Source organism: Berghia stephanieae, chromosome 2, assembly GCF_034508935.2.
Source record: "Berghia stephanieae isolate SIO BIC M18660-M18661 chromosome 2, UCSD_Bste_1.3, whole genome shotgun sequence".
NCBI lineage: Eukaryota > Metazoa > Mollusca > Gastropoda > Nudibranchia > Aeolidiidae > Berghia > Berghia stephanieae.
In genome coordinates this window covers 109191118-109199274 of record NC_088361.1, presented here as the reverse complement: position 1 = coordinate 109199274, position 8157 = coordinate 109191118, and the positions used below count along the sequence as shown (strand labels likewise).

The following is an 8157-nucleotide window of genomic DNA, read 5'->3' as shown; positions in this document are numbered from 1 at the left end:
ATTGTTACAGAAACAAAGGCGGACAAATCAAATCCTTTTTTTTTTAGCTTGGGCGACAGAAGATTTTCTGCAATGATAGAATTTATGAAGGACAACAGAATAGCAAAAAGGACACTGCTGACCCGATGGCGTCCTCGCCAAACAAGCGGCTTCGAATTGCGTCCGCACCATGTATAAAGCAGGAAAAAGCTCTCAAGTTGTGACAGAGATTAGAAGATAAAGGCTGTATATAGTTGGAGTAAGCGAAACCCATTGGGTACAATCCGGACAGAAAAACCTCAAATTTGGGGAGAGTTTTTATATTCAGGGAGAAGGGACGGGATTTATATACAAGGGTAGGAACAATTCTTAGCAAATTTGCCCAGAAGTCACCAAAAAGATGGGAACAACACGGAAAAAGGATCATCATGGCGTCCTTCACAACACGGAGTAAGAATATCAACATGAACATTGTACAGATCTATGCCCCAACAAATGACGCACCAGATGAGGACAAAGGTACATTTTATAGTCTGCTGCAACAAGAGGGATATTTTCAATCATCTAATAATTAAATCGAGGGCAATACCTCGTACAAATCGAAGGGAATATTAACAAAATTGTACTTGTGATTTGTTTATCATATAATAAAGTTTTTACGTTCTTAAACGCGTTATAGAATATCGATGACTTACCAGTAATTAATTGCTAAATGCAGTTGATCTCGTTTGAACTTTAGTGACCTCTGTTTGACCTTCAAGTGGTCGAATTGAAATTCCAATAGACCAAATGTTTTTCAAAGATATCAATCTTACCAACTATTAAGAAAAATAAAGTTATGCACGAATATGAAGCAACTCGAGTTTTTTTTTTTTTTCACTGGGCGGTGACTCTACGATAAAGCATATGATAAGCATAAGCTAATCTTCAAAACAACTACTAACATTTCTAATTTTGCACGATTTCTTAATTTTATGGTGTAAGGGTAGCTTCAAAGAACATTGCGTAAAAAGGATAGGTCCGAGCTTGCTTATATTAAAGCTGAGTAGTGAAGAAAGTCTTTTTAAAAAGCACTAAAAATCCCAGGATGGCCATGTTTTATTCAGTTAGAATGAAAAATATGTGCATCTAACATAGGTAAATTATAGGCTGATTTTGAGGTTTTTCATTTTTACATAGATATAAGCAACTCTAACTCTAATGCATTATTGGTCCATTGATATGTTGCATCAACCAAATACGTATCCTCAAGTGTCATATTTTTTTAAAGATTAATAATTTATATAGAAAATGCAAAATAAAAAAATATCAAGAAGTATTGGTGTGGGTAGATACATAGACAACCATCAACAAACTTTTTTTTCCCCCATGAACGGATATATTTCCGTGGATTATTACTATGACAGCCAGTTTAAAAGTACAACCAAATATGTTAAATCTAGCTTGGCACCAATTTCTTCCTAGTAACCCTATTTTTTAGCTTAAAACTCCTGGACTACATTAATATCTTTGTTTAGCACTAAGTTTACCATGCCATAAAACCGTTGTTAGGAAACATGTGACATTTCAGCTCTTAAATGACAACCAGTGATGGATGAACCTTTCACCGTTTCATGTATTTGAATAAAAATAAAATAAATATGTGACAATTTGCCTCACACCGGTATGATGTTGGAGTGATTGAGTTAAAGAGTAATTTTGAACTTGTAATTATCAAAGGCTTGACATATTGTTGTTTCTTTATCTTCGTTAAAATTCATCTCATCTATATCAAACAAAAATATTGGATAAGTCTCATATATATGTGTGACTATAAATTCAAGTTTAAACATATAAACACGATTTAAAGCATATTTTTGCCATGTAAAAATATACATTTTCTAATCATTGTAATTTTAGGACTGTGGCCCAGGACAACAATGTGTATGGGTGGGCAATGACGAATATATCTGTGCCTGTAAGTGTTTTTAAACATTATAATATATCATGAATGTTGTAAAGAAATATCAAGCTGCTAGAATAGTTTTAAGAAGAAAAAAGAGAGAACACACGACTCCAATGCTTTTGACTTTACACTGGCTTTCCATTAGGGCCAGGGTACTTTTTAAGGTTGGAGTCATGTGTTTTAAATGTTTTCATGGAAGCGTCCCTGCTTATCTCGATGATCTTGTCGAACCATACGTTCCGCCCCGTGCATTCAGATCAGGTAATCATCGCCTGCTTAAAGTGCCAAAAAAGGGTAAAATTACTCTCTGACAGATCATTTAGTCACTTTGCACCGACTGTCTGGAACAATCTCCCCTTATCTCTTCGTGAGGTCCCTACTGAACTCGCTTTCAGGAAACACTTAAAACTTATATATATGTGACAGTAAACAGGAATATGAAATCTTAGTTATTGTCAGTTTTAAAAAAAAGTTAAATATATTCTCACTAGAACATAAAAATGAATCCAAGTTTCATACGTTGACTGTAAATTCAAAGTTTAGCATTGAAATCATCTCGACATATTACAGTGTGACATCCAACTAAAAGAATGCCTGCATTCCACAATGCCAGGAAATACTTGGATTCCTCAAATCGGCTCTTAGCTAGACATGGCAGAACTGCATCAAATATGTGCAGGTGGAAAATTAAGAACAGTGATACCTGCCGGAAATGTCAGGCAGCTCCAGAAACCACCGATCACGTCGTCCTCCAGTAACTAAACTTGATGGTGGCTATGAAACCGTCCTAAGGGCGAGGAAGACTTTCGAAGCTGGGTTGACGTAACGAATTTGGAAGTGTAAAATTAAAATTGAATTGAGCTTTTATATAGCGCAATATCCACTTAACGTGCTCAAAGCGCTTTACAAGGGTTCCCTGGTGAACAGCAACATTTAACATGTAGGACGGGACATAACGCCTGTTAGGCGATATTACAATTTTTCGGACAAAGACAACGCTGTTACCGGCCAGGTACACATTTTACACCTGAGTACGGTGAGAGAATGTGAGTAAAGAGCCTTTTCCAAGGACTCAACTATGCGCCGAGCGCGAGGCTCGAACCCAGGACCTTTCGATCGGAAAGCGAGTGTCATACCACTAGACCACATAGCCGCACAATGTGTAGCCATACACTTCTACTACTACTACCAGTGTAACATTTTGTGAGGTATATTTTTTATTTTATATATTTTCCTGTTCCTCGATATAATCCTTTTCTATGTATTTTTCAGCGTAAATGTGATGAGACAAGATAACGTTCTGAGTGATATAATATGTGTGTGTGTCGTTGTCGTCCTGTGAAGAAAATAAACTTGATTTAAAATATCTCATTTGTTTTTGATTTGATTGAAAACGTTTTCATAATGTAATTAATCATTCCAATACTGCAAAACTCGCTGGGTTCAAGAACGCTATCGGGAGAAGCCAAGAAGCGTGCTAGAAACCGAGCGTGTCGAAAACCGATGATTATTTTGAGGTAACGAGGACATACCCCGTTCTTCAAGTATTATTGAGCTTTGAGCTTTTTTTATAGCGCAATATCCACTAAATGTGCTCAAATCGCTTTACAAGGGGTCCCTGGCAAACAGCAACATTTGACATTGAAGACGGGACAGGACGCCAATTAGGCGATCTAACAATTTTTCGGACAGAGACAATGCTGTTAACGGCCAGGTACTCATTTTACACCTAAGTACGGTGAGAGAATGTGAGTAAAGAGCCATCTCCAAGGACTCAACTATGCGCCGAACGAAGCTCGACCCAAGACCTTCCGATTCGAAAGCGAGTGTCATACCATTAGACCACATAGCCGCACTAGAGCACAGTATTCCCCTTACTTTTTGTTCGGAGGATGGACTGGTTTTCATACAGTCTGAGATCAGTTTTATTTTTAATTTTTATTTATTTTTTTTATTATAAAAGGTCCTAAGGCCAAGTGCTTATTTTAAAGTCTCTCTTTTGTTTCTAAATTACATATATTATAGTGGAACCTTAAATACTTGTATCTTTATCATTGAAAGATGATATGTGAAGCTTATGACCCAACATTTGACACAAACGTGAAAAGTGTTTATGGTGTCACTTATGATTGATGACACCAAAAATTGCACAGAAAAGCAACTCAAAAATGTGCGGCTATGTGGCCTTGTGGTATGACACTCGCTTTCGGATTAGAGCGTCATGGGTGTGTAACCTTTTGACCTTATATTATCTGTAGGCCGCTTCTCTTGTGATGATACCAGACTAAAAAATTCTTGGTACGTACCAAGAAGCTTATAATATGTTCATATTATAAGCTTCTTGGTACGTACTGACATGGAGCTTCAACGGTCGTGACGTCACTTCCCTCATAATGACGCATTGTAACAGTAACTGGTTCTAAACTATGGGAACAATGGCGGGGGCCCTTATGAAAAACTTCTCCGACGGGCATGAAAGTGTATCCAGAGGAGAAAATCATTATAAATCTGATAATGTTCTTGACTGATATAAATTCTGATCACATGACATGTGAAAAAGTTCTAGCCAGTATGAAGAATAAAGAAAACCAATTTTCTTTGTTCAGAACCAAGCTGCTCGTTGCTGGGCGGACGTGACGTCAGACTATTGAATCCAAATAGGCTTCAATAGTAGTGACGTCACTTCCCTCATAACCACGCATAGTAACTTAGTAACTGGTTCTAAACTATCGGAACGATGGGGGACGCCCTTATGAAATACTTCACCGACGAGCATAAAAATGTATTCATAGGAGAAAAAACATTATAAATCTGATCATGTTTTTAACTTTCATACATTTTAATCTCATGACATGTAAAAAAAGTTGTAGCCAGCATAAAGAATAAAAAGTAACAATTTTGTTTGTTTAGAACCAAGCTGTTGCTTGGTGGACGTGACATCGGACTATTGAATCCTATTACACACAAGACAAAGCACTATGACACGCAAGGAAGCATATAAAAACCTTTTAAGTAAGACAGTGTCTACGTACACGGTAGCCTTGCACCTAGCCCCATATCTACGTTCACGGTAGCCTTGCACCTAGCCCCAGAATCTACGTACAGGGTTACCGGTCTGGGCTGCCACATGCGTGACTAAATTGGCCAAAGAGAGAATCTATACTTTGGCATTAGACACCTATTACCCGATGTCTTGGTTTTTAATCCTAGCCTAGTGAGAGAGAAAAAACAAAACAATCATACATGTATCTGCAAACAGCAGAACGTTTTCATTTTACAATGAGATGGAAAGGGGAAGAGATAACACTATGACAAGAGAGAGAGAGAGAGAGAGAGAGAGAGAGAGAGAGAGAGAGAGAGAGAGAGAGAGAGAGAGAGAGAGAGAGAGAGAGAAATGGGCGGGGGGATGGGGGGATAGTAAGGGGGAATGGGAAAAGATGAAAGAAACAATGGGTTGCCTGATGACGTATATCAAAGGATTGTTACAGCGGTGTTCACGGTTTTACAGTGACACTGATTTTTTTCTCCAGATTGCTTATGAAGAATAAATCGTTTCCACCAAGAGAGCAGTAGTAAGAGTATATTTCGACTCGGACTTCAATTAAACTATAAATCACAAGGCTTGTCTTTTAATGATAACATTAAGACTAAGATCTGGAGTTTGGGGAGTGTAAGATGGAATCTCGACATTAATGGTTAAAATGTTTCGATTAAAAAAAATAAAAAATAACACACACACACGAGCGCGCGCGGTCACGACAGCGAGGACCATCTATTGCTCGTGTTGCAACGGTAAACCAGTTTACGTGTACGTAGATCCTGAGGCTAGATGACCCGTTACCGTGTACGTAGGCACTCCAAAAAAAAAAAAAGAAAAAAGAAAAAAAAGAGGCACACACACACACACCCTAGAAAGAGGAGCTACGACACACACACACACACACACACACACACACACACACACACACAGAGTCTCGCATCCGCTACGAACTAATTTTGCGCACCAATTTTTACTGCACTTATGCACCAAATTGCATACCTATCTAGGGTCACTTTTTTCCGTATCTTTTTCTCAATAAACTTTTTAAAAAAACCTTTTTTATTTTTTTTTTTTATTTTTTTTTTATTTTTATTATTTTTTTTTTTTTTTTGCGACGGCACCTTGAAAACAGACGTAAGCCTCCACGATTTCGCGAGGAATGAATCATGAAAACATTTACGATATAATTTCAAACGCAACTTTTGAAATTCATCAAGGATTGTCTAGTACCGAATGTTTTTTATAGAAAACAAATGCATCTTCAAATCTAAACTGCTTTTAACGGTAAGCGGTAAGTTTTTATTATATTTTTCTGTCCAAACGAATGATTGGTAAGGATAAAGAAGCTAAGTATTGGTAACCCCGGCGCAGCTCTCTACATAAATGGATACTGTACGGGTCACTCAAGACGATACTTCTTTTCAAAACTCGTGCTGACTTCCTGACCCCTTACCTTACCGGTGCCCAATTCCACTTCCACTGGCCTTGTACGTAGATTCTGGGGCTAGGTGCCCGGTTACCTTATACGTAGATTCTGGGGCTAGGTGCAAGGCTACCGTGTACATAGACACTCCGTTTAAGTAAACATTCGCCATATCATCTACGACACGGGCAGCCATTTTGTGTTTTATTAGAACATCCACATCTTAAAAACGGTCTTACAGATTATATTAGAAAATTCTATCATAGCAATATTGTTACTACAATAAGAGAGGCCTTTATGTGATAAACTGTTTGTATATATACCCCGCCCCGGTTAAGATAAGATAAACGTTATTAATGGATGCGCTTTATATTCAGGATTTCGTCCAACCAATTCATGGATCACATGATTTTTGTTATGCAAAGATTGGATATTTCTTAGTAAATGTAAAGACGCTGCTTTGTATAGGAAAGTTGTAAACATACCCATGTGTCAAGCTGATCAAAATGACCTATCGTGATATTTCAAAAACTGTGAACACTTTTCACTATGTCGGTCACTTTGAACCCATTTTGCAATGTGACCAATGACCTCGAGCACATGTAAAGGTAATATTATAGATCTTCCCGATTCAAATAGGAAATTAATTGTGCTTTGTACACGGCATGGCTCTTTAGAATAGTCCTTCATAGCCGTTAGGCCCATGGAGCCGGAGTTCATACCGGTTTATATAGCGTGAAACGGACAATAGCAGTTTTCTTGCTAACCTTTGGATAGGACGCTTATTCTATCGCAAAGTACTTTCCGCCAGACCTAACAGACCCAGCTACCCAATCAACAGGGTGGACAAGAGGGTCAGAAAAGTCATTCACTATACCCGGGAGCATAGCTCTTAGTATCACAAAAATATCACGCATGCAACCATACATAAAAATATATTATGCAATTACATGAAAGAAAAGGGACTATATTGTGCAAAGACTCCATTAAATTCATCGTTAACATTTACAGAACATTAATTTGGCGCATAGTTGAGTCCTTGGAGATGGCTCTTTACTCACATTCTCTCACCATATTTAGGTGTAAAATGAGTACCTGGCCGTTAACAGCATTGTCTCTGTCCGACAAATTGTTAGAACAGTCACATAAACATACAGACGCTCAAGCACTAAATACACTTTAAAACACACACAAACACACACACACAAACTCTCTCTCTCTCTCTCTCTCTCTCTCTCACACTCTCTCTCTCATACACACACACACACACACACACACACACACATTCACACACAAATAAAAATTGAAACTGATGTTTCACAGAGACCATTCCATAATGGTTTGACAATTGTATAAACACACAAACAAGAGATAAATACACGCTACCCTCCCCCCCCCCTGCCACCCACATACACGGTCAACCGTTATTAGTTTACAAACAATTTCGCGGCCACGTGCTGCTACTAAAAGTAGCTTTTTCTAGACAAGGCCCGTTTTCATGAACGCGGACTAGCGCTTTGTCTCTTACTATCTCTGACTTTAGTCAAGGACTTGAAACAATCGGATTTCATGTGAGCTGACCAAGCAAGTCCCAGGCTAAAATCACGACACCTTCGGACTAAGTTTAACAAAGCTTTAGTCATTTGCTGAGGCCGGACTTCAAGCTTAGACTGAGACTAGTTACTGGGATACGTCATAGCGTCAATAAGATAGCAGCTATTTTCGGATGAGAGAGCTTCGAATCGGAAGGAAAATACATCGGTTACGAAT

General features: G+C 38.2%; 1 long non-coding RNA gene across 1 annotated transcript in view; it reads left to right on the top strand.

Moving 5' to 3' along the window:
- The window catches only part of LOC144963815 (uncharacterized), an 8028-nt gene extending 4738 nt beyond the window's left edge, over positions 1-3290 (top strand). The window contains exons 3-4 of the long non-coding RNA XR_013643717.1: positions 1879-1936; positions 3197-3290. This is a non-coding gene — a long non-coding RNA (uncharacterized LOC144963815). The remainder of the gene's footprint in view (positions 1-1878; positions 1937-3196) is intronic.
- Positions 3291-8157: the final 4867 nt, after the last annotated feature.